At 43.4% G+C, this 27846-nt stretch overlaps 1 protein-coding gene across 2 annotated transcripts in view; it reads right to left on the bottom strand.

Moving 5' to 3' along the window:
* The window catches only part of LOC117214206, a 311214-nt gene that overhangs the window by 242410 nt on the left and 40958 nt on the right, over nucleotides 1-27846 (bottom strand). For both annotated transcript variants that reach the window (XM_033460105.1, XM_033460104.1), the window contains exon 2: nucleotides 12135-12229. The gene's annotated coding sequence lies outside the window, so the exon portion shown is untranslated. The remainder of the gene's footprint in view (nucleotides 1-12134; nucleotides 12230-27846) is intronic.

Raw genomic sequence — 27846 nt, forward strand, 5'->3', positions numbered from 1 at the left:
CCGCTCGAAAACGAAGTCTCGAGATCGAGTCTACCCTATATCTCTCTTACCCTCTTGCTCTCTCATCTGCCAGCCAGGAACGACAGGATCCGCTCGAAGCAAGATTGAATCTGCACAGTCCGGTTAAAAGGAGAGCACCAGCCTCCCAGGCTGAAACGTCGTAGCTCTATGAACGAGGATTTTAAGCGGAAAAGTTGGCACAATTTGGCAATTGGAATTTTCTAAAATTAGGCACACGACGTGCAGACCTACGAATGTAGCATTATCGCTGGCGTCGTAGACGTTCGCGAATTTCCAATCGTGTCGTTATCCCATCGGGCCAACGAATCGCAGAATATTTTACCAAAATCAGCGAGTAGAGAAAAAAGGAGACAACCAGGTGAAGAAATTGAGAAGGAAAAGAGAAGGGTGAACGAAGAAATTGAAGAGGAAAAGAAACCACTAGACGATGAGAGAAAGAGATGGAAGAGAGAAGGAGACAGGTTGTAGAGGGTTGTAGCCTGAAAACGGGAGAGTTGCAGAAGCGTCGGGGAAAGGAGGTCAACGACGTCCTTAAGGATTTCGACGAAGGGGTCCAGGAGAGCCGGGAATACCATCGTCGTGCCACGTTATCCCGTGAAGTATGGCGGGTAGGCGGGGATGGGACGGAGACATCGAGGAAAAAGAAGCAGGAGTGGTTCTCTCCCTTGGTCCGGGTGGAAAAGCATCCTTCGACGGACCACGAGTACCTGGTCTCCCGCGGGATCTGACGCTGACCGAGAGCCAGAAATGGAAGAGAAAAGACGAGCCACCGGCTAAAGCGACACGGGAGTTGCCGGGCAGAAGCGGAATGGGAATGAGTCGGATTTCTTCGACGAACCGTCACTCCGTGGATGCTCCGGCGTTCTGGGGAATTTCGTGATGCGCTCGCCGTTGAAAACAGTTCAACGTGAGCCAAGGTGAAGCTACGGATAGAGTTGGGAGTTGGCTTGTATCGAGGAGATGTGAAAAATAGAAGGATAGTAAGAAAGCAGGAAGATTGGAAACAACCGTAGCAGCTTGATTCTTGATTCTTGGTTCTGTTGGAAGCTGTTGAAGAGTGGAGGGTTAAGAGAAAAGCGTTGCACGATATTGCACAGGAGACTGGCGCTTCGATCTTGGTGAAACGAAGGATCGCAGATGAGCCGAATAAATTGTTGCTTTTGGTAGCTGCATCTATTACCACGGACTGATTAATCGAAGATCAGCGACAGTACGAAGAAACCAGAGGACTGGGCGACCGATGGAGAAGAGAACTATAATTGTAACGTAACAAGTGGTATTTTTGGTGGTCGAATCTGAGGAGCGAACGGGTCGAAAAAGTCGGTAGACGAAACGAAACAATTGGAGAATTGTATTGGATGGAAAGAAGAACTATGAATAAATGGAGAGAGTCCGAGAATGCAGTACTGAAAACCGATTCCAGAGGGAAAGTTACCCGGGGCAGGTTGACAAGAAAGGCAACATCGTTAGCGTCGAATGCAAATCTCGTCTGGGGGAAAAGGAATCCAGGGCATGTCGTTTGATCGAAGCGAGGGCCAGCCGCGACTGGAAAGAAAACGGAGGATGAAAGCCGCGGCCAGTAGACAGCCCGATAGAGCCCGCAGATAGCAGCGGGGAAATACCGTGATGGAAATGAAGATAGCGGCGGGCAAAGAAGACGGGCAAAAGCGACGAGGGACTACGAGTAGCCGAGGATCCCGCGGGATCTGACGCTGACCGAAAGCCAGAAATAGAAGAGAGGAGAAAAGACGGAAAAAAGAGGGAAGAAGGCTAAAGCGACGTTATAAAGTAATGGAGAATAGCACCGTTACGTTGTTCCCGTGGAAAACGTATTCCAATCTCTGCTGTCGTTCTTAATTTGCCGGATTAAATCCTAGCGTAACGTATAACCTGATAGAAACATGACCTAAGGCACTTTCCAATGCGAAAGAAAAGGCTTCTGCGAAAACTTTGCTATTCGACTAGAAATTTTTCTATGATAGTTGTACGCTGATATACACGGGCTCGTCAAAGTATTCGAACGCTTATGGACAGCCTTTATGGATATACAATGGTTGCGAGAAATATTTACACACACCTTTATTTCCCAATAAAGCTTTGCGGAACAAATCACAAGTTGTTGATTAATGTAATTCGCAAAAGTTAATGGATCGAGGATTACTGTCTAGTATCCAGAGGTTTATAAGGGGACAGAAGCAGAAATCTTGAAGCAACACATATCCATGCGATTGCAAGTGAAAGTTCATGAAACAATAACTTGATAGAACGGAAGCACTCTATCTGCTTGAATAAAATAAAGCTGTGCATGCGTAAATCTAGGTCATCGGAGGTCTTGCAGGTGAATTACAAATACAAAGATTTAAAGGGCTATGCTTGGCTTTCGCCTGGTATCCTTCCGCCAAATGTTCAAGATCGGCACACAACGCCCAAGGGTATCTTAGAATTCTAATTTCCCCATACAATCCTCAGGGGTGTCCTGGCATTCTAATTACATTACAATAATCTAATTTCTACCTCAAGAAAGGGTTTCATTTTAACAGAGAAACTAAATTCTCCATCTGAATTCAGCTTGTACTTCTTCTAAATTGACTTTCTTCTCGTAGTCTTCAGAGGTACTGGTCTGAAATTATTACCAAAGTAATCATTGTATGTCTATTTAAGAGTAAAAGAAGCAAACTAGGGTCGATCGTTAATACTCGTCGGTGTTTCATAATAGTCGATTGGCGTCTTATAGCGTAACGCGTGTTAGTAAAAACTGAACGAATCGACCTTTCGTCAAGAACCTTTCTTTCCATCGAACGAAGAAACTTCAAGGCAAATCGTCGAAACCGATATTTTCCGAAATTCTAGGAAAAAGCCGAGACAATGTTGGCCAACGGACCAAGGAGGCACAGGACGACGTCTGGTCCTGTGAAAAGGCTGAATAATTTACCGGTGTTAACTGGATTCCGTGGTACAAGTTGCCAACTCCGCCCCGACATTTTGCAGGGGCTGGCGCATCGTTAAAAGCGATATTTCCTAAGTATAGAGTAACTTTCTCCTTTGATACTGTCGGGCTATGCTCGCGGCCGGTGAACGTTCGCGGCTCGCGAACTTTTTCAACCTGGGCGAAACGAAGTTCAAGATGAAACCACTCGTAGAACACGCGCGGCTAATCCAAATAATCGGCCGTGCATGCGGCACGCTCGTTCGTGGAATATCGATTAACCACCGACACCCAGTCGGCTCGGTTCTTTTGATCGTCCAAACGACTACGTTTGCGGACACAGGACAGGTTTGTTTCCTGCGACGTGTCCCACATTCTACCGCTTCCTGTTGCATAATCACGGCTTGTTCAAACTTTATTTAACCTTTTTCGGCTGATTTGGGGATTTCTGTGGTCTGCTAGTTGCGAGAGGCTTTTATGCACCGTTAGAATTACTAGAACAGTCCGAGTAATGCGTCCTTTTCCATGGAAATTTTGTGAAACATTACTCAACGGTGTGTGTTTGCCTGTTTCAATGACTTTTTGCGAAATATGCGGATGAAGCTTTTCCCTTGGAATTATACGTTCTTTCGTGTATCTTACATTTTGGTTTATTTGCTACTAGTTTTTATATATTTAAAAAGAGAATCATTTACGCGTATGTTCGTTGAAACAAAATATTTCTCTACGTATATTCTGAAATACTCTGTGTAAAGTGTGATGATATTTCATTAAAGCTTCCTACTAATTGTTACAATGTTCAATTAAAATATCTCGTGTGCGTTCTATTTATGTTTGCCGTTTAATTAAACGGAAAACTGTCTCGAATTAAAAGAACTCCGATGGAAATATCTGTTTGAATTACTCCAACTCCTCTGTATTTCTAACTACGATCTATTCAGAAGAAGTAACGTGGAATTAAGGATAAGGGAAGAGCCATTTATTCAAGCTATCACGAGTCACAAGAGCAGTCGAATCGACGATCGATCTATGACGAAAGAGATCCATTTCTCCTTAAACCGCGGACATCGCTGGAATTTCCATCCGACTCGATCGATGGAATTGTGTGTGTTTGACATGGAGTGTTTAATCTTTCCAACCGGCGAGTTTAATGTCGTCGCAGCGTGCTTTCTCTTAACGTCGACTTTCAAGGCGATTCGATTTGATCCGTTCTAGTGGGATTTTTCTTCGTCTGCTTCAACGATTTGTAGCTTTGTTCGATCTTTCACAGGTACGTTAAATTCAATTGCACTCGAACCAGTGATAAATTCAAATCTATTCGTCTATGACGAAATAATTTACTCTTCTGTTCTCTTCTCGACAAGCTACGATAGAAACGATATTGCTCTTAACACTTAGCCAACCGAATAGGGAGGTCTCCCCTCTGTGAAGAACATCGCTGCGTGACCGAACGGGGAGATCTCCCTTTTTGATTTTGCCAACTCGTTTTCCTTTTCTTTGTTGTTATCATCAGTTATCGTTTACCTGGAATCGTTGCCAATTAGTCGGGCCACTTTTTCTGCTTTCATAAAGTACAGTATATAATAAAATACAGCGATCTAGTGGTGTTAGAATTAATCAAAAAGTTACACTATCAATTACGACTAAATAAAGTTATAATCGACACCACATTGTAAAAAGATATTAAAATGCATTATGAATTTTTAATTTCACGTTCGAGTCGTGTTATCTATCTCTAGTCATCTAGGAATGTTTCTAATTTCACCTACATTTCTTTATACTTTCGATACGTACTTTTAATTTGATGTTTTGTGTAAACAATATGCGAAATCGTTATATAAAATCATTACCGCAAAATATAATCAACCAGTTAAATAATTTTTACACTTCTCTATTTTTTAAGCAGTGAACATTAGTCCTCGATACCTGGAAAAATGCGCGAAAAATGCGCAGGTTGGCTTGTCCGAGCGCGGTGAAAACGTACAGCTCGCTACTGACGTGCGCGGTTGGCTAAGTGTTAAATTCGGAAGGAGATTCAACTTTGCATAAACGAAGAAACTGGTGCAACATGTTACCAGAAAACTGTCGAAGGAGAGACAGGTGCATTAAGGAGGTGGAAAATTCGCGCCGGTTAATCGAAGGAACAGTTTGCGTCCGAAATCGACCCTAACTGGAGGCAGCGAAGCGAAGAGCCCCGAGAGTCGCATTAACACTCTTAATACAGCCTCTCTATCGTGGCTAATGGAGGTCCCCGGTTTCGAGTACGCTGCTCTATGGGCGTGCTACTTAACCTGTACGTATCTGCGATTACCATGAGAGAAGGTACGAACGAGCATCCATTCGGGATGAACACGCAACCGGCAACAGTCAAACGTTCGCTCCGTGGCTAATTTCTTCCTGGTATTTCATTGTGTCGACGAATTTGCTTGTTGTCGAAGATCACAGTTCACAGAGACCACGCCTCGTTTTGACCTACCAAGAATTTTTACCAATTCGATTTTACAAAAAAACGTTGAGAATTCTCGATGTTTAACGCTTTGACAGCGTCGAAGGACAAAGAACTGAGGATCGAAGCAAATTTGACTCGACGTTAGAAGCTCGGAAGATGCTGTTTCAAACGGAACAAAAGTGTGCTCTACTTTAATTTCGCAGAAACTTTGAAAACGTCGAACGTTCGACAGTTCCATAGTGTCGAAGGACAAAGAATTGAGAATCCTTAAGGTTTTTAGAAGGTCTGGAAGAGCTGGGATATTTTCGCGAAATCTCAGTTGTCGACTTTAGTTTTCCCTCGCCGCCGGATCCCTCTGACATAATTAAATATTGCATGAGTTCCTGTTAGTGCTGCTCCGCCAGTCTTCCGCTCTGAAGATTAATATTTCACGGAAGCAGGAGGCCACCTCGCGAGAAAAACACTTGGCAAAAATGACGACGTGCCCGCTTGGAAATTCCACCTGACTCGCTTCTTTTTATTCGATAAAGACGAGTCCTTGTACGCGCGGCTTCACAACCATGGAACCAGCTCGAAAACCATCGTGGCTAAGGGGAGAGAAGAAAAAAAAATAAAGAAGAAAATATTTAATGTTCCTAAGGAGTAGAAAACCGAAACAAGCTCAAGTTGCGGAAGAAGGTGAACGCGTGGAACGCTTCAGAAGTTTGTAAGACGTTTTAAGTTGCTACTCCCGCTTGCTATATTGGCTAATTTATAGCGTTTCCAAGTACTGGCTGGCTATAACCGAAGTTGTTCGTTGAATAGCTAGAAAACTGTGTTACGATAGCGAGTTGCTTCATTCCGCTAGACAAATTATCGAGAATCGAGGGGCCAGAAAATGCCGTAATATCGTAAATTTGTAAAACACATTTTAGCCGATATAATTTTCCCAAGACGTTTGATACTAAATCGTAATAAAAGTGTAATAAAAAAAGGAGAGAAAAAAAAAAGAAATTACGTTTGAAATTGTTCCAAGATTCTTTCAGCGTGATCGAAAGGTTGGACAATGGGCTTAAAAATAATCCTCGTTTTAGTACGAGGAAAAGTCGTGATTAACGACACGCCATATACGACGAATTCCTGCATTTCACAGAGAACTCGAGCTCGCTGTACGTTTTAGTTCCGTGGACAGAGAAAAATCGAGGGCCGTTCGAGAAAAATAGTATCGTCGTTCGATGTGGTTGCACCGAGTGTTTCCAGGAAAATGCAAATTTGAGTCGTAAGAAATAAGATTCGTCTTACCGTGTCTTCCCTTGTTCAATTTCAGTGATAAGTCTCGAGGAGAAAACTGACCTTTCCCGTACCTCTCAGGCTCTTCGACAGTTTTCCACGATCTCTATTATATCGCATACTGAATCGAATATCCAAAGTTCCTATTGTATCTGCGTTTTCTACAGTCTACTCAAAAAATAAACGGAACAGCTAAAAACGTCAGTTTGATCGTTACTTAAGGCCATCGTTAAAACGCAGGCCTGGTGCTATCGAAGCAATTCAAAGTCGAAAATCTGATACTACCGTCGTCCGTATCGCTTCCTAGCTATTATTCAAATCTCTCGCTGCAACTTTTAATGACTGTAGAAAATTACTGGATCGTTCGACAGCGCCCAGTGGCGGTCAGATGGGCGCGAGAACCCAACGCCAGCTGGTGCACACCGTGAAAAAGAGTAAGCCCCGTTAATAGGATTACACCATGTCCAGCGACAGATTTCCACTAGATATTCAACTGGCCGGCAGCTTCAATATTTGACAATTCGAATTAACGTTCCTACGATTCCCTGCTATCGATTCGGGTCTCGCGAACTCCGTGTTTTATATAATCCACATAGTCGTTGCTGAAAATCCATCGAACATTTGTCATAAACCGCTACACCGAAGCTTTTCCACGATCAATCTCTGCCGTGTCGCGCGTAGTCTAACGGCTGTATCGTTATAGTCGTTATAGTCGTTACAGTCGTATATTAGAAGACGTAAGACGTACGAGGATGGTCTGGTGATGGTCGGATACCAAACGAAACAAAGCGACGAGACTGCGGATATTTATGCAAATCCATGTTTTTACGAATAGAATTTATAAACTGGCACCTGGATGGAAAATACCACAGTACGGATATTTTATACGTCTTTTTGCATTATAAGCGTGCACTCAACGAATACAAAAATATTTTCATCTTCAAATTCCTCCATAAATGTATAACGATCTACGATCTAGCGATGAAAATGTGTAGTTGGGATTGTTGAGAAGCCACATAAAACTTTCCTACGATAAACGTTCAAATGCAATTTCAATCAATAATAAAAGTTCCATTTTATCTTATCTTCGCAATTCTATAAGAGTAGCTGATCCTACGACGCTATAACCAATCAAACTCGCATTCCTTCCGGTAGCCAGCTTCTTATCTCTGCACACAGTATCCAGGTTATCCGTGTTTGTATCGTGCACCGTCGGAAGGAGTCATAGATCTTCACGGCCTCCCCCGAGAGATTCGCCCTCTTACGTGGCCTTTTCTTCGCCGTAAATCTCACGGTTCGCTTTCAGTCTGGATTGCCTCGCCGGACGCGGAACCACCGTCGTCTAATTAGCTTTCTGTCCAATTAAGGCCACCCTAAACGATCCTGGCAAGGCAAGGAAATCAGGCTGACACCTTGGCACATCGTGTAATAGCGTTTCTTCGTTTGCAACCGTCGATCGACGAAAATATGATATTTTTGCAAAGATTTCGTTACGTGAAAGTTTCGCCTTAGGATCCGTCGAACGCATAGCGTTTCCTTGTTCGACTGCAGCATCTTTTCCAATTTCGATCTTCTAGGGAAGGTGATCGTTGCACGAGAAATAGCTATCCCACGTCTTTGACCTATTATTCGGCGGTAAAATCTGCAGACGTTAATCTAATTATTCGATCGGAGCTATAAATCCGATTCTTCTTTTATTTCTTTCGATTCGAATGTAGCGCGAGCTCGCTTTAATAGATAAAACTTCGAAAATTCACGTTTAAAATTTAATTCGCCGACAGGCTTAGAGGAATAGGTCGGATTTATCGCCGCTGAATAAAATATGAACCGTTTCAGAATATCATACATCGTGAATAATTTCGCGATTTTCTTACGTACATGCAGAGCCGATCGTCAGAATCAATTTATCATGCCTATTTCTATAGAGAATAAAAATGTGTTCCGAGAAACGACTGCCACTATTTCTCAAAATCTACGCTCTAATCCTTTTCTGACTTCCTACTTTCAAATTCCCGGTATCGTTATAATTATCAAAATATTTAATCATTTCACTCTGCTTATCCTTTCGCTGAATCTTCGCGTTACTTTGCAGTCATCTTTTGAAAGCGGCTTATCTTCTACATCAGTATTCATCCTTTGATCATCTACTGAACCTGAAGATAACCTTCGCTTCCTCGGCAAGTAAAATCTAGGTTCAAAATAGTGAGAAATCTTGATTCAGACTACCTAACTTGCATGCAAAATTTCGCGTACCAGGTTATCTTAACCCGATTGAACTCCTACCCTTCAGCGACCCCAAAAGGTCCATATACTACCAAAAAGCGCTATTCATGCCTTGTCTTTATCTTCATTTTTTCACACAGAATCACGTGCTTCCTTTTCACGCTGTGATTACCAAGTCACCCTATATAACAACAGTTTCCTCAGCTACGATTAAGAATAATTCGATCGGCCGATATTTCCATCGCTGCACTCTCACGGCCGGCAGAAAGTCAAAACAAATCTGGTCTGACCATTAATTCGCCAAAAAAGGATCCACTGTTCCCTAAACAGCTCGAGTCCTGACCGAATAAACACCGGTGAACCGTACATTGTCGACAAAAGTAGAAAAATAAGCTGAAAATTCGGACAAGCTGCAGAACATGTTACCATTGTTCAACCACGATGCACACACGATCGCTAGACTACGTGTTCTAGCTGATGGGTGAAAAGAGGGTAGGCTATCATACTCTGTCTGGCTGGCACGTAAAACAAAATGAAAAATCGAATCTCGATTAGACCGATCCTGCTGGCAGGCTGCATCGCCTCTACCGCGCCACTTCACTCATCGTTCACATTTCCTCCCCTGAATCCTTCTTATTCGCGGCATTATCATAATGCCATCGGCCGCTACGTGACAGGAAAGACGTATTATCGTGGCTCGTTCTGCTTTCCCGATCCTTCTCGCGAGCTTATCGTCCCTTTGCCTTAAAACGAATGCGAATTAGCCGTGCTACTTCGTTATTCCCTCGACAACGGTCACTTTCAGGCATTGGATCGCGTTATATCGAGAATAAAATTGGGAAAATTTGATCCGCGTAGTTGGAGTACGATAGTTTAACGTTATCGACACGCAAGGTAATCGTGTCTGTAAAATAATGAAGTGATTCGTTCGGATGGAAGCATCGAACGAGAGCAATTGAAAATTCGACGGAAAGGCGATAGCGGAAAATAAAACGATATTATTTGCGGACGGTGACGTAATAGCGTGGAGTCTGAAAAAGTTGTACCACCCATTGTATACGCGAGAAGTATCGTTTATACACAACTGAGGGACCCTTCGAGCAAGTGTAGGTAGTTGTCGAAAACTTTGTTCGAAACGTTAACGCACGCAAACGCTCCCTTTGCGTACTACGCTTGCTGCCAGATGAACTGCTACAACTTGGAAAACCTGTCCCACTCGGTGTTTCCATTTTCAAGCCCCGAATCCTTGAAATATATGCTTTCGTAAAACAGGATTAAAAGAGACCAAGACAGTCAGGATTACCTAGAAGGAGTTGCAAAAACGAGACACCTTTAATTCTTAACCAATTCTGTAAAGGAAAATAAAGAAGCCAAAATTCTTCGTAACGCTGAAAATATCAATTTGTCGACTAACATTCGTTATTAAAACCTCCTTTATGCGCTACTTACCAACTACTATCCCCCGATAAATTTCCAAACCTAACTGTTACCTCGCAATAAACTTCGGAACCTAACCACTACCACCAACCCGCAAACTTCATAAGCTTTTCCTAACCACCCAGTACATATTAGCCACGTTACATTAAACCAAGACGAATAGCAGCGAGTGGTGGCAGGCTTACATCGGTAGTTGCAAGAATTTTCAAAGAGTTTCCTCTCGGTAACGTCTAAACGCGTTGAATTCCTGTCGGCAGCTCCCGCAGGAACGAGAAAGGAAGCCGATGGTTGGCAGAACGCCAGACGACACCTCCAACTTCTTTCTTTCGCTTGTACTCAACACACACGTACACGCGCGCCAGCCTGATACCAACAATGGACGGTTTCTCTCCATCCGACAGAGGGCAAGTAATAATCCTAACTCGCGGGTTAGCCAGGCTTAATTAGAACAGGGGTTAGTGGCTGGCTGGTTATAGTCGCGGCTCCACTATTCGATACTGGCCACCTCGCTTCATTTTCCAGCCTTCCGACAGTGGAAGAAGCGGCTGTCTCGGTAACGAACGACCAGCCTGCAACTGATAACTCGCGAAGCGTTATTGCGCCAAACTTAGCGTTCTAATATATAACGTTCCTGGATGATGGACGTGGTTTAAGGCGTACATTTCGTAGGACGTAATGGGCGAGGCAAAATTCGCTTGGTGAGGCAGTATACATGCAGTTACGCTTTCGCTAGAACGTCTTAGGACACCTGTTCTCTTTACGATACGAGGTTCGAACGATACGTCGATGCAAGTACGCGATAATTCACGTAAAAATACCAGAACGTTGTCCAATCTTCGAATGTGACTGAAATCCAACTTCTCCGACGATAGCGTGGATAAAGTGCGGAAGCTTTGTTCGATATTTTAAAGAAATTCAATTTTGATGATCACGAGTTTTCAGCCCCGGTGTCCAAGAAACAAAGCGCTCGAGAAAAAGGAGCAGAAAGTCGAAGGGGAAGAAGGAAGAGGATAAGATCCAAACAACGGAACCGGGACAAAACTGCGAGACAGCACGGATGAAGAAGCAGCTTGACCAGAAAGGAACAGTCGGAACCAAGATAGACGTCTTGGAAAGACTTGGGGGGAAAAAGGAGATTGGAGAAAACTGGTGTCGTCTATTGAACGAATGCAAAAGAAAGTGGATCCTGGCTTGGTAGAGTGAACGATTCTCCTGCAATTGGGTAACAATGGCGCGAGAGTGTAGCCGAGTCGATCAATCGGTCTTTTTGCGACTCGTCGAAACGCGCAGCGATCGGATGGCGTCCGATAAAACGACCTGACACGCTCTCGAGGTCCGCGGCAAAAATGACCAGACACAAAGGAGGATCCTTTGTGCGCCTAGCGCAGACACGGACGACGAATCCGACAAGGGGAGACAGCCGACACAAAGCGTGTTCTTTCGCGCTGGTAATAACTGCGCGCTCGCAAATTTCCACGATGCAACCCCTGCTGTGTGTTACATGACCTGCTTTCCCATGTTTTTATAACATTTCCGCGGGGGTCAGTATGTTGCACGAGTTTCGCGACAATTCGATGGCAGGATTGGATTAGCTTTTTGGAATTTTGGAATTCAAATTCGGGGAAACTTGATACGTTCGGTGATGGCAAAGCTACTGTAGTTTGGATAAAGCGTAGCTTGAGCTTAGATGATGATTCTCTTAAAGGTTTCTATAGTAAGAATATAAGTTTTCATGAAATATAAGAACTTTTATTCGTATCAGCATTGGAATCTTCCTGGAAACTAGGTGTAAAGAGAAAATTCACTTACCCGTTTCGAAACGTTGCTCTCGGTGCAACTTCAGCAATTATGACAGACAGCTGCAATACGCAAGGAGCCATAACACACCATGCTATCCTTTATTTCTGAAACAGAAGAAATCGAAGACTCCGTTACAATTGAATCCAGTGTTACAAGCCTCTGCTACAAAACTTCCCATCTTCCTTTAATAAACGAAGAACCTACTCAACCTATTTTTAACTCCGATCTCTCGCACAGAACATCTACTATCTTACGCTCAGGATCTTCGAGCAACGTCTACTATCGGATTGACCTATCAATTGCCACGATAGGCTATTCTCTCCTCCAACGACACCACAAGCCTAACCTAAATATTACCGAATCACCGGTCTTTCTCCGAACGATTGATAGACCTAAATGAAAATCAAGGAGAAGTTGGTTTTCCATTCGGACGAACCAAGTGAAACGACGGCGGTGAAAGATAATAGGTCTGCCATTTCGGAATAACAAGATTTCTACAATTTTTCAGTGTATTCTTCTTATACGAAGTTTCAAGGACCATCGGATGCCAACGATGTCACGGTCCTGGCTTAGACAGCAACTAGAATTCCGCAGAACGTTCGCACATCTGGAAAAGACGAAGACAGCGAGTCAACATCAAAGGAGACACGTCGGTTGGAAACGGCTCGCGGGTAGTAGAAACAAAAGGCGTTAAGAGGGAACAGGATGGAACAGAAAGCTCCGCCTAGTTTTTAAAGGGGTTAAGCGGGCCACGGTGCGACTACGGTGTCGCAGTTGAACGAACCCCGCCACTTTGGCGGGTCAGCTGATCCGCTTTGCGGTTTTACGGCTTCGAGACTACGCGATAACAATAAAGTGAACTCGCTCTTTGTCGCTCGCCAACCTATGAAATAACACGATGAAAATAAATAAGTGCAGATCTCGAGCCACTGACGAACTAGAAAAGTGTACTGTGTATTTTCGCAAACGACGAGTGTTTCTTCGTGTTTAATTTCGAGTAATGGCGCAATACTTTTAACGTACATAAAGCGTATGTTTACGAGGCATTTGTGGTATTAAACAGAGGCACGTAAGCGGAGAAATTACTGGGATTCGCGGTTATCCATTCGACGGAAGTTACATATTTTTCAACGCAGACTAGCTGACCCGCTTTCGTTTCGTTCCGTTCCGTCCAGCTTTTCCTCCTTCCTCGCTTATCTTTCTCGTTTTCCCCTCTGTTGTTGTCCGCGGAATGCGCCTCGAATGCATGTTCCCAAGTTCGCGTGATTTTTCATCCCCCATTGCGACTATCGATTACTCTGCCTTTAGTTCCGCGCCTTTTTTTCGCTCGCTCGCCTGTTTGGCCGCGATTGGCTTTGAAAAATGGGTGAGTGGAAACTGGTAGAACATCGCATCTACCTAGAATCGCTTTCTTGGAAAAGCATTTGTCTACACTTTCTTGACGTATCATCCATTTATTGCCATCCTTTTCAACAACAATGAAATTCCAGATAACCAGGTACTTTGATAAAATACGTAACCTTTGAAAAGATTCGAAGCTTTCCGAGTGCATCGAAATTAAAAACACAGTCACTTTTTTAAGATATCGCTATCGATCTCCAGGCAGAGCGCAGACTGTCTTCACGAAGCGAGCGACTCGAAATCGACGGTCAGAAATGCCGATCGAAAGTCTGATGGAACGTGCCGTTGTTTCTTTTTTTCTACGCCGATTCTTTACGCTCTCTTTTTCCCTTCTTCGAGTACTGCGATCTCCGTTTAAAAAAACAAACAAATATTATACTATAATCCTGAACGAACAGCTTGACAAAACGTCGCCTGATTTAAGCACGTGAAAAAATACAACAACTCATTCCAGGCGAAAAACAAAGCGCTTATCATATAAAAACACGTGATTTAGCTAACGCGCAGAAATCTCGACGATTCACAGACATAATCTCAAGAAAACAGGGTGACAGGGTTATCCTCGATGGACTAATGCCACACGCGTTCTACCTGTCCGTGTTGGCGAAAAAAAATTCGCTTAATTTCCTACTTGGCGGCGGAAAAAAGCAGCGCGTAGCGCGTACAAGGGTGGAAAAGGCGAAAGGAATGCCGCGACGGCAGAAATGGACGAGCGAGATGAGCCGAGCTACCAGCTACAGGTACTAATTGCTTTAACGAGCAGTGGGTGCGGCCGCTTCTATAAAATTTTCTCTGTGACGTTCCAAGGCGCCAGGCCAGCTGCAAGCCCGACCCATCCTGGCCGCGAGTAAAAGATGGCCAGGCGGGATGAAAAAGAGGCATGTGAGGGACGAGAGTGGTATGGGATGGTTGAAAGACTGCAAAGATAAGGAAGACCGTGAAGGCTATGGTGAAAATAGGATTGTTCGAACAGATGTAAGCACTGGAGGGTTAAAGATCGATTTCTGCCGATGAATCTGTCGTTCGGGGTTCCACGAGTCTGGTCGTAACAAAGATAAGAGCCACGTGTCTATAATGTTGTAGACAATTCCAAAATTTCGCGTTTTACAGCCTTCAGAGGATTTATCACACGGGTCAGGGGCACTGATCGTTTAAGCAAATCAGACATTTTATGGTTTATTAGGATATTCGAGAGTTCTGATTATCCTGGCTTCGAATACGAGTAAGTTCAGCCGTATTCATTTTTGTTAAAATATTTCTTTTCTCTCTTTCGTTTAATTAATAAAATATCTTGATCGTCGACAGTGACAATGCTCGCTCGAAACGTCTAATTCGAAACTCCACAAACGCCAGATTGCCAATTCGTCTACGACTTTAACAAGCCCTATCATCTCACAGCAGACTTTACCACAGCAGACCGATTCCAAAGTATCCAATCGCAACGTGGTCATCCTTGACGCGGAAACGAATTTTCCACGCTTCCAGTCCTTTTTCCATCGATGCCTTTCAACCTTCAGTCAAGCAGAATTAACCTGGGTCAACGTAGCAGCTGCATTAAATCCCTGAGCTTGGCAACACGGTCGTCGACGCTCAGAGTGCATTACTATTAGCAAGCTCAGGCAAGGAGGAAGAGAGTGACGCCTAATGGTCATACAAGCTCGGTCTCTGGACTTCTCTGTCGAATTTCCAGCTCTTCTATCAGCGTTGCTCTGCTCCTTTTTTCGAACTAGCCTGCTTCGCTCGCGCTTGCCTTTCCAACCCCGTTTCCATCTCTTCCCGTTCTTTCGTCTTCGTGCTATCGTCATTTTCTCCCTCCGACTGTTTTTCTTCTCCTCTCCCTCGAAACCCCGTTTTTATCCAGGCCACATTTCATACTCGCCAATTTTTTATTCCTCGCCACCTGTTATTTCTCTCTTCCTCTCCCTTTCTCTTTGTTCAGTTTCGTTATTCTTCGCCATGCTATTTTTGTTGCCCCGCGTTTTTACCACCGATGTTTAGTCTCCCATGTTCGCCCCTGTGTTCCGTCTGTTTTTACGAACGTACGCCGCGTTCCTTTTTCGAATTCCTGCTTCGTGCACTGTTCAGTGACATTTTATCCGTTGGGAAAAGCACAAAGCTTTTAATTTATCGAAATCATTCGGCCGGTAGGATTTGCTGACTTCGTTTCACGTGGTTTGACTTTTAGGCAAAGTGTTTGACAGATTGCAAGGTATACGTAGAAAATGGTGTTTGCGAGAATATCTCTTTCTGCTTTCCAATCTATGAAAACGGTCAATGTGGCTTCTGAACCGCTCAATTAGCTGCGATTTGTACGATAAAGTTATTTAATTAAATTCTCATCCTCGGGTTTCTTTAAAAGGAACGTATTTCGCGATCAACCGCTCGGAAACCAGGCAGCAGCACGGTTGTGAATTATTTAAACAGAGATAAATCCCCGTTGGTCGTTCGCTTGTCATCTTCACAAAAGAGCTCACGCACACGCTTGCTCGCGGAACTGAAAGCGACTCACTCCCAAGAAGAATTCCTCGTTTTGTCTTCTGTTTCTCATTTCCCTCCTTTCTACGCCCCTAACTCTCCCTTTCTTTTTATATAAGCCGATCCCAGCCAGCGGATATACGAACACCATAAAGCAGATCACAATGGCGTCCCTATCACCATCACGTGGTGTAATAACGAATCATGATGGCGGTAGCGTTTCAATCAGCTGATTTGGCACGCGTGCCTCTCTCCTATCTTCGTTACGATCGGAGCAGCCTCTGTGAATTATTGGACGATGCTGCAACAACCGGCTCGACAATTTCTAGGAATTTCTCTCACCGAGAGAAACACGGAACTCGAAGATTCGTGCTTCGTTTCGGGTAACTTTAATTTTTGCCAAAAATTGTAATTAGGTTAGACGTGCGTTATTAGTATTATTTTATCGAAATTTCTCTTGGTATAAATTTTCAGAAATTGTTCAGGAATTAAAAATATCCGAGATAGGATCAAAATGTCTCGATCGAAAGAAACTTTTCGAATTAGGGAACCTTCCAGATCGGAGATATCGAAAAGAAGCGATAAAATTCCAGAGATGGAGAAATCTAACAATTCTCATGAATATTTCAAGTAATACCCAAGAATTATTTCATAAAGATTTTTCAAGATGGAATCCGAATAGTTCGTTCCAAAGGAATTCTTCGCGCGTCAGAAACCGAAGATTTCAAAGAGAAATCGTACAATCGTAGAAACCGAAAAATCTAAAAATCCTTATAAATATTCGAACCAGCCGTCGCGAACTGTTCCACGAAACCTTTCCAAGATAAATTCAAGATATCTCGTTCCAAAGAAATTTTTCAAACGAAAGAACCTTACAGATCAAAGATTTGAAAGAAAAATCATCGGAACGAGGAAAGAACAATGTGAAAAAAGCGAAGGAACGAGCCGCTCGTTGAACAAGACCGAATGGAGAACCGGCAAGTGTATCCATCATGGCACATCGATAATATTGTGGCAGTTGCTTGTTATTGGGGCCAACGTCGGGTTTCAATCGGCTGATTCGCGCTACCCACGCCATCGTCTGTTATCGATTTCGACACAAACACCGCGCAGATACGTTAACGGTCTCGTTTCTGCTAATGGACGCGCAGCACGTGTTTCGTCTGCGCTCATTATCATCCGAAACGCGCCGCGCAATAACCCCAGCACTCGTTAGTAAGGTCAGAGCGCATTAATTGGCAGACCTGAGATCCCAGGAAATGACGTAGAAGATTCTGATTGAGAACCATGTTTCACCTTGGACCTGGTACGATCGCTGCTGAAGATTTCATCGAAATAATGAAATATTCAACGATGTGGCGAGTATTGAGAAGTGAAATTTCTATAAATTTCTACGAATCAGTAAATCTGTAGATTTCAAAGAAATTGATCATTTTGCCTGCCCGGAAGAGTTCTACCGTAAACTTGTTCCAATTTCCAAGAGAGTTGCATTAAAAATGTTTGGTTCGGTAGTGGAAAGTGTGGCACTCTGCGAGTCGGAAATTTGGAGGTGGCAAAGGGATGAAAGGGTAGACCGAATCGATGGAAAATATACGAAGCGAATCTTGGGCCTGCACAGAGGCAGGTCGCATTTTGTCGTAACGGAGATTGAATCGACGATATGCGAAGAAAAACGCCCAAAACACGTCTGCAAACATCTTAAAACAGGGGTTATGTGACAATCGAGTTTGCCCGACGAAGAAAAGGACAAGACTGGAAGAAGCAGGGGGTGGTCTCTAGTTAGAGTGACTATTTACGCCATTAGCCGTCTAACCACAGCGAAGGGGGAGCAGAAACGGTGGCTTTGTGTTATTCAGTCGGGTACCGAGCCACGTTCAGCTTAAATGGCCTCTTCCGCTCTTTCTCCATCCCCCTGGCTTGATAGAGGCCTTTTAAAAGCCACGGGGGTGAGAAAGAGGCCTGGCTGCGCGCTGCACAAGCTCTGCTCGCGTGCACGTGCAACCAAACTCCCCATACTTCCGATAAAGCGTGTGCTCAACGATCGCGACCGAGTAATAAATAATGCGATCAGAATGTTCGGCTGTTGTTCTTCTGTTTGACTAGAATAGGGTGACTTTGGGGGGCACGTTGCGGGGGGTTGGACGAGTGTTTCGGTCAGAATTGAGGTTAAAGGGAATACGTCTGCGGCCAACGTGTTTGCTGATCGTGGGATTAAGCTCCTGCAGGCGTTTAAGCGGAAGGGTTGTCGCTTCGCTTCCTGTTTTGCTTCCGACTTTCATCGAGATGGAAATAAAGGGGCGTTTTAAGAAGTTGCATCAACCTGTAACCGTCTCTGATCCGTATAGAAACTTTCACGATTACTATATTTATACCTTTTACGATATTTTTAACGTATAAAACAATTCTCTAGCAAAGTTCTAGTAAGCGTATAAATTTTTGCATAAATATCCGGTGTCCAATAATTACGTAACCGTTAAAATACTACTCCCGTCGATCGAGCGCATGGAAGAGGAAACAATCGAAGGAACAACGAGCTCCCAGTGGGCCAGAACTTGAGAAAACGGTTTCATCGGTGACTCGAAAAATAATATATCGATGCCACCTCCGCGGTGGTGACAGCCACATACGAGGTTCAGTCTCGCGAGAGTTACCTGGGCAAACGTCGACGATGTTTTCGCGATCGGTCGAACGTGGCTTCAGACTCTACGCCCGAGTTTCCACGCAACATTCGGAAGAAACTTACGGACAGCGGAACATCGATATCGACGGGGAACTGTTAAGTTTCACTGAAGGGAAACAGTGAAAAGCTACGCTACACCCGGGGACCGAAGATTCGCTTTATGGCCTCTCGGTGCAATTTGAATCCAGGCAAGAACGTTTGAACGAAGCGATTTCGCGGCGTACAGACGAGCTGACAGCTGAGCAAATGGCTGTTACAGTTATAGCTGGACAGGAATATATGAATTCCTGAGGGACAGCCGTTTATGGTGTTCCTTCTTTGAAGAATGGCCGGACGTCTCTGAAGTTACCAGCCTGGTTGCCGCCCGCTAAGGGGCGGGTCTGAATGTTTGGGGGGCTGCAAATGGACGTCTAATTAGGTATGGAATTGGATTTTTGGGTTCAAACGACGCTTCGCTTTGGTAGGAACGCGTTTAATGAAAATGTGATATAATTAGAATTCATATACTATCGACAAAGCTCGAGGCGCGGATCGTACTTTAAACGATGTTTATGCAAATTCATATTTTGTTAGAAATAGTTGACTGGACGCGGTAATTATTAAATTATTTCTCAGATATAATATAAATACTAACAAGTATCAGATACTCGACGAGAAACCTATTTCATTAAAAGAATAACGTGATCCGAGAAGTAATTATAAACGAGCTGCGACCTCTATCATCTTTAAATCCCTTTAAATATTTCAAACCCCATCAACGTATATATTAAAAAGACCAAAAGATAGTTTAATTACACGCGAGGCAAATCGTGGTTCAAATTTCCCTCCTCTCGATAAGAGACTGAAACAACCTTCCATTACCGGCAGAAATATAATCGAAACTACTTTCAATAACAAACTTGGAAAGGCGGTTCGTCGTAAGCTGGCATTAAAATCTGTTTTCCCGCCCCGTATCGCAGATCTTCGCATTTAAAAATCGCGTGCAGATCCAGGCCAGCGTGCAGCAGCGATTCCACGGCCCCTAACGATCCGTTATTACTTTGATAAAGTACATAAACATACCGCCAGAGGGCTGGCCGCAGCTTTTTTACTCCCACCATCGCCCTAGAATGAAACATAACCTCAAAAAACGCGAGTAATCGCATTTCTGCGCTGAATCGTCGTTCTTTTGATCGATAAATGCGTTTCTTTTGTTCCCGCGAAGCAACGAATATCGTCCGAATATGAAGAATTTTGCGAATTTTCACCTGCATCGATAAATGATTACGAGCCTCGTTTCTTTTTAAATATATATAAAATATTTCAGCGAATGACAAAAATGTCGTTTCTCGTTAACGATATTCAACGATTTTCGAAGCGTGATTATAAATCAATCCACTTCATGGAGAGTTTTACGCTTTCTAATGGACAGGTGGTAGCATTGGTCGGGCAGTTCGTCGATTATGGCCCCGTTATGACGTCTATTTTCCTCGTACCGTGCTGTCGGTTTCTACGAGGACGCTAATAAAAAAGTTTCGCTTGTTGAAAAAGTTTGACTCGCAAGAGATGTTCTGCGTGTTCATTTGGGATGTTCCGCGGATTGAATTCACTCTGAATACTTTGTTACAGCTTCCCTGAGAGCTGGCTTGTGATAGAAATAATTAGAGACTACATGTTCTTCGGGAAACGATGCTTATAAAAAACAAAGTCATCGAGCTTTACGCATAAAAAGGAGAAAAGGGTAAAGATACTAATTCTTCGAATCATCGAACCTCCGTACACCGAATAATAAAACCAAAAAATGCAATTTTTAATTGCAAAAACCTGGGACGAGTTGTTTTCCGTTTCCTGGAATTGCTGAACCCTTTGGCTTCTCCTGGGTCGATTCACAGTGGCGAATGGACGACGACAGAGACAGAAATATAATTGTTTGCAAACTAATCTGTCCCGGTGGCGAGTTAAACGGCACGCATACGTGCACACATGTGCAGACAAGCCAACACACCATACTGTGGCAACGGCGGGAGTGCCAACTACAGAATCGGGACAAGGGATCATGGGCCGGCAACTGAACACGCCATATCGCGGCGTGGATGAAGGCAGGCGCACAATTAAAATTTACTGTCGCATATCCACGTCTATCCGTTTCTAGCTTGCGCGCAATTGCGTTTCACTTCACATACGCAAGATCTTGGCCTCAAAAATTTGCTAGATAGGTAAATTTCGTTATTGAGATAACCTGTGTAAACTTCAGGTATTCGGGTAAGTCGAAAAATGAACAAGACGTATATCTTTCTTTGATCGTGGTGCACATCGTCAAAGTTTTCTATGCTAAATATACAATTTATGCGAGTCACCGTACATAATAAAATAAGATCCATTAAAACGGCATTCTGCTTCTGTCATTCCAAAGACTATTCTTAAATTACGAACGTGTATGTACGTACATCTCAAGTCCAGATCACAACACTTTCACGGATGAGAAAGAAGCAAACAGATAGACCGAGCTCGCGGGCTAAATTAATTAAACCCGGTAGGCTGCACGAGCGTTTCAATTGACTGACGTCCAACTAATTTTCGATGAATTCCTCGTTGTTGCATGCGCGTTCCTCGGCTGATGTTAATAACGCCGCGCGTTTCCGAACATTCCCTGACTGCGTATAATGATAACCATTTCGTTCCACACGCACACATACACACGTACACACGCAATAGAGGGAGAGAGAAAGAGAGAGTGGTTCGAACAGTTGCGAACAATTTGAATAATGAAAGTTGATACGACTGAGTCTGCGAGCGCCACGGCCAAATAAAAATGCCGTTTCGTCGAGCCTCGAGATTTCGAATTTACGAAATTACGCCGGTATGGCCAGTTTTGGCTGAGTTTCAATTTCAACCGGCGGCCACACGAAATAATTTCATTGCTGCTCCCGCTGGTTTTATTGCTCGGTGACATCCAGTTGGTAATACGCGGGGGCCATCTAGTAAAAGTGTGACTATTTGCTGCGGATAGGTTACATTTGGTGGAATGTCCGAGGTGATGGCTGTAGGATGATGGTAGGACACGACATTAGAGTAGGAATGCGTGTGTTTCAGGTTCAGAGACCGTTTGTTTGGGCAAAGGTAGCGGAAGCTTGCCCCGTCGAGCGGAAATGCTAGATAGAAGCTATCATCGGATATATAGAAGCTGCTGTTCGCTGTTCGCGGAAATCGACGAAGTCGTTAGTGAAATTGCGCTATAGCGTACGACAAATTTTGATAAAAATACCCACACAGACGAACGATCGATAATTTCAGAAATTCCAATTCCGTTAGAACGTAAATTCAAATTGATTCCAAGTTCTAATACGATCGGAACAAACGTGTCTCGTTGCGGTGCTAATGAAATTTCACTGTATCTGTTGGAATACTTTTATGGACCGGTGTATGCGCAATATCCTTACACTGTGTATGGGGAAAAATTAATCGGCAAATATAACGGCAACATCGACCACGCAGCGTCTTCTGATAATCTAAGGATCCCTGGATGATACCGATATCGCAATTCCTGCTGGTTCACGTTCCCTTTCGCGTTATGCGATCTGATATCGAGTAATCTTACGAGCACGGGACTAGGTAATATGACATTCACGAGACACGTGACTAATGCAATAACGCGTGCTGGAGGGGAGAGCATCGGTATGAAAGCTTCTGGAAACTACATGCTAATTACACGGAAATTAGAATTTAGATTAGCCGAATGCTATTTCTGACGCAGCACCCGCTGTTTCGCGGGCCAATTAGCTTGAGCGAATTCCACGCCAGGGAAAATTCAATGTTAATGCCAGCCTCCGCTGCAAATTTCGCCTGTCTGCGCTACTTAGTTTTATTTAGAACGGAACGAGGGGAAATCAGGATGGCACTGACATTGAAATCGTTTCGAGCGATGACAAGAAGAAAAGTATTTCCTAGCAGAAATTTATTCTTCTTCGTACGGGAGTTAAAAACGTTGGTGCTTTGAAAAATTCTAACCGGATGATTGTACAACTTTAGTTAATGTAACGTAGTTAAAATTAAAATGTTATAAGAAAAAAAGTACAAACTTTTAAGTATTCCACGGTAATACCTAAGTTACCGTGACCAATCCTAATCCCGTAAAATAGAATAGTCAAGAAATTATAGTAATTAGCCACACGTAATCAAGAACTAGGTTCAACTGAAACTGGGTTGAGATTAGGTCACTATCGGAATCTGTGCAGTGTAAGACAACGTTGGTAAATGTCGAATTTGGTTAAACCCAGTTATGTTTAGATTAAACCAAAATAGCTAGAAATTGGCCCCCTGCATTAGACTACACGAAACGAAGCTCACACTAGACCAAGATCAGTGCGAATTGGGACAAAGTTCGCGTTTCTGCGATCAAGTTAGGTATGAATTAGGCGAATGTTTCAGAATTTCGGTCGGTGAAACGATAGTAATTTTTGATAGGCCTGTGTGGATTAATGTTAAACTAGATGAGGTTAGAACTAACGTCTAAGTGTATATTAAGCTAATAAGAAAGTTAGGATAGACCGACACAGTGAACTAAGTCGGAATTAATATTAAGTCTGTGATAAGTTCTACTAAGTTAATATTAGGTTAACACCACAGTTTGAATTTACGAGGAACAAAGGTTGTATCAGTGAATATTGCACCTACGTAGCCAATTTAACTAATTATACTTATTGTTAGATTCAATATAAAGTTTCGTTATGCACTAAAATCTACGATAATAAAACCTCTACCATTCTGCTATTACAATGGCCTGTCAACGTAAATACAAAACGTGGCATAGAACGTGTAATTATTCGCTACCGATCCCTCGTATGTTTGCAATAAATATCTCGCAATTTCTACGTTTTGAGATGGAATTCAAACTTTACCAATATAATTATCCGAATTGTGTTTCATCGTTATGCTAATGAAATTCAAAATGTTTCGTACAAAGCTCATACGACATAGATATAAAATTTTCCGTGATGGATGTTACACGATAATTACACGCAAAATCAGAAACTCGCCCGAGAACATTTGCATTGAATAAAAACGCAACTCGTTACTCGCTTGGAAACCAATTCCACTGTAACAACAAGCCATAGCCAGTGAAATTACCTTTTTCATCGGGTCTCGCGAGAAAAACGAAGAACAATCGTGAAATCTCTCTCGCACTGTAAAACAGAAAAAGGAAAGCAGATAACGAGAGGGAAGAAGACGAAAGGAAAATAGCATTTTACGGGGCTAAACGTTTTCCATCGTCGAGACGAGCGCGTGGACTCTGGCGCTCGCGCGCCCGCGCACGGAAACAAAGGCGAGATTTCAGGAAATTTGCGCGCGCGCAAAGCTGTCGCACAAAGAATCCCAGAAGTTTGTTTCGCTGCTTAGAATATTTCAAGCTTCGTGAAAGGGGCAGGATATGTCTCTTTCTTTTTCATCGTGTGCCACGAGAAGCCAGGAATTAAATGCGGCGAGCGTTTCGCGACCACCCTCGTTTTTCATCCCTCCAACCTCTTTGCGCTCGCGCTGTCCCTTTCCGCGCAGCCTGCCTTTCTTTCTTTCTCCCCGGCCTTTTCTAGCCGACTCTCGTATTTAGGAAATTGCTAGCTCGGCTGCTCGAGTAATCGAGTGTTATTTTAAGAGCGAGAGCAATTAACGCTCTCACCGGTTACCCATGCAGCGAGCGTAATTCTGCCAGGGGGATCGCGAATATTTTTAACCGACTGCTCGGCCGCCACAGAACGAGGTAAGAATTTCCCCGACGATCTTGTTGCGCGGATAAACGCGTACACTGCAGCTCATAAATATGGAAAAACTCTGTTCGATTCAATATTAGGCAGAATATTAGCAGAATTAATGGCGAACTGAAGATCAGAAGCGATATTTGCTATCTTCTCGTGGAATCGTTCCTTGGATTTCCTTGGATTACTATGGGATTGCTTTATTCATCGTCTGATAATCGTCTCAAAGTTAAATCGCTCTTCGTTAGTCGGCTGTCTTTGTACAATTTATGCAGCGGTTTTGGCGTTTCGCGTTAAAGCACTTGCCCCGCTCATGGATTAGTGGTTCTTCCTGCTAGCAAATTTATGCATTCATCTAGAAGCCCCCTTTGAAGAATCTCAACATCGCGTTCAGCGCGTTTTATCTGACCTCATCTTCAACATCGATTAGCAAATCTTCGTAGAAACGCACTGTTACGTTTATCAAAAGTTACAACACAGTGAATATTATACGCGAATATTTACATGCGCGCGAATGTGCAAAAAGATTACCGCGTGGCGGATTGTAACGTATGAAAATATCCAGAGTATCGTAAAAGTCTTTAAGAACTCGAAGAATTTTTCCATTCACTATTCCATCGATTAGATTTAGCTAATCTATCAAAGATTCTGCTGTTACAAGCAACTGTCGAATCGATCGTAAAATCGAGAACTTCTCCGATCTTCGATGCGTTCGTCAAAGAAAGGGAAACACAGGTGCAACTGCTGCGACACTTTTCTCAACCGATCTCACCTTTACAAATTTTTGCACCGACTTAACGCATGGCTCAACGTTTGACAAAAACCCCGTAACCGTCTCCCAAGAAGGAACAATTATTCTTGGAACAAAGGGTGCCAGGGGGCCTCTAGCAACGATCATAACGCGATGAAAGAGCATTCGTGGAACTTGCTTGGTCAGGCTAAAAACAAACAGCAGCCAGTTGGACAATAAAAAGCAGAAGCCAGGCAGCTCGCAAGAAGCGTGTTAAGCGGTTGTCCTCGAGCAGACCCGTGCCATAAAATGGCACAGGCTATGGAGAATTAACAAGGCGCGCCCGAGTGCGCGAGTGGTTGCACTTCGCGCCTTCGTAGGCCGCCTTTTCACGAGCTAGGCTTTTACCAGGCCAGCACAGTCGAACGGTGACGATTTTTAGATGGCCCTCGACGCGAGCGCTTCCTCGCGTTAATTAACTAATTACACCGCGCCGGACAGCGACGAGGCGTGCGAGTACTTGCTTTTTCGAGCTGTCTTCTGACAGACTACTATCTCCTCTCCTTCTGCCTCTGTCAGCCGCCAAAATGAAACTCGGGGGTAGTGTGTTTTTGGATATACTTTTGCGAGTTGGCGATCGATAGGGCAGATTACACGGTAATTCAAGCTGTTAGCGTGGATCGTTGAAATTTTAGAATTGAAATTTTTCATAACGTCGAGAAATGAAACGGTAAACGAAATTTACACTTTTTTCCGACAACGTTTTAAAACGAAATGTTTGCGAAACGAAGCGTGTTTTCAACAGGATCTACGTGTTATTTGCATAGTATCAGCTTTTTGTAGCCATACACGTACTACTATATGACACGAAATTTAATATTTTTTGAACCTAGTCAATTAATATAAATACAGTGGCGTAGAAATATTTCTCATAGCTGCCGTATGCATTCCACTCGTACATAACCTCGAAATTAAATCCGTACAACCACGACGAATACTCTTGGACTAGTTTAGCAAATTTTCTTGAATCACTCGTTACAGTTTACGTTATAGGGATAAAATACGAGCCTCGAAATCGGCCAAACTGGCCATACACAAAGGAGATGGGGCAAAAACTAACCTAGAAGTCGTTTTTCGCGTGGTGCGCGTTTTCGGGATTTCAGCGGTGACCGAAACCGATAATCATTTAATCGGGTCGCTGCTATAATAGTCCATTGCTTACAGAATTTTCCCTTTTCCGTGTGCCGGCCTGGCTCTGAGTGTCGTTCGCCGCGAAAATTGCGGAAATGTTGGGAAACGAACGGTAATGGCTCGTAAAGTGGGCTGCGATTATCAGGATTTATGAGAACGTCGCGTTTTAACCCTGCCAAAATCTCGTTGTTATCCTTTGTACCCGCGGCGTTTTTCTTCCTGGTTGCAATTAAAAATGGCACGGTTTTTAAGTGTCCCATTTCGCTACTAATTCTCCCTCTCTGTAAAACCGTGCTGTTTCTCGCTCGTAAATTTCGAAATTCTCGCATGTGTTACCGTATCGCGTAATAAAGCCTAGTTCCCGGTATTATCGTGGTTTTCTCATTTGTTAGTTCTTCTTTTGGGCAGATTGCGATGATACGTGTTTTTCGTTTAATACGTCAATTTTTCGATATTGCTACCGAATGTACGGACTGCTTTAGTTAATCGAAAAAAGTGTTAATTTCGCGTGAAAAGATAAATCGAACACACGGAATAAAATTTTTAATTTTAAGAAAATTGACTTTAAGCGAGATATGGATTTGCATAAAAATCTGCAGTTAATTAATATTCCTTGTTTAATCTTTGCGTGTATTGTTCATTCAACGATCTCCTCTTTCGCTCTTCGCATTGTCTCGTTACCCTTCTTCCTCATCGTCCCCTCGTGAAACACTCGTGAACCATTCCTGACACAAAGCCTCTGGGAAGCGCCAATGGAAACCTGGCGGCAGCGATTAAAGCGATTGATAAACAGAGGCGTCTAAATGAACGTCGTGCGTTCACGAACGATGCCATCTCCTCGATTTCGACTCGATTTGAGTTCCGTTGTTCGGCAGATACAACGCCTAAGGACCCGGCAACCGGGCGAGCAACGGCGCTCAGAGCGCAGCGTCTTCAATATGGCGCTTTCAATTTTCTCCATTTAGCTTCTAACGAAGAGATGACCCTCGCCAGAGGGCAGCATAGAGGAAGTCCTTGACACAGACGTGCCTTTCCTCGCCACTTCCACTTTCAGCGCCAATTTATCAAACGGTCGGCGATCGATGTTTTCATCAAATTTTTCCCTTCGTCGATTCCGTAATTCGGCGATAGAATTATTATATTCGCTGAAATGACAGGTTCTAGATCGTGATTAGGTATTGTCGCATCAACACTAAACCTACCGACGCTTCGTGTATACCTATTTCTATCGTGTGCGGTCGAAATGACCGGTGATTAAAGAAGTAATAGTTTTTATGATTTAACTTTATTTAAAGTAAATGCCGAAAAATATACTGTATGCATGTTTTAGGAAAAGTCAGGAATTATGAAGCGATACGATAACGCTTAAATATGGTTAAATTTGTGTAGAAGTTTGAAAGCGGTCAATTTGACCGGCGCTGGTAGGTTTAGCGTCAATGTCCCATACGAATTCTATTCTTTCTTAATCGTGTTCATAAAACCATGAATTCATACAAGTATTTGCTGCGACGAATG

The sequence above is a fragment of the Bombus bifarius genome, unplaced genomic scaffold (genome assembly GCF_011952205.1).
Source record: "Bombus bifarius isolate JDL3187 unplaced genomic scaffold, Bbif_JDL3187 scf7180000009200, whole genome shotgun sequence".
NCBI classification, from domain to species: Eukaryota; Metazoa; Arthropoda; class Insecta; order Hymenoptera; family Apidae; genus Bombus; species Bombus bifarius.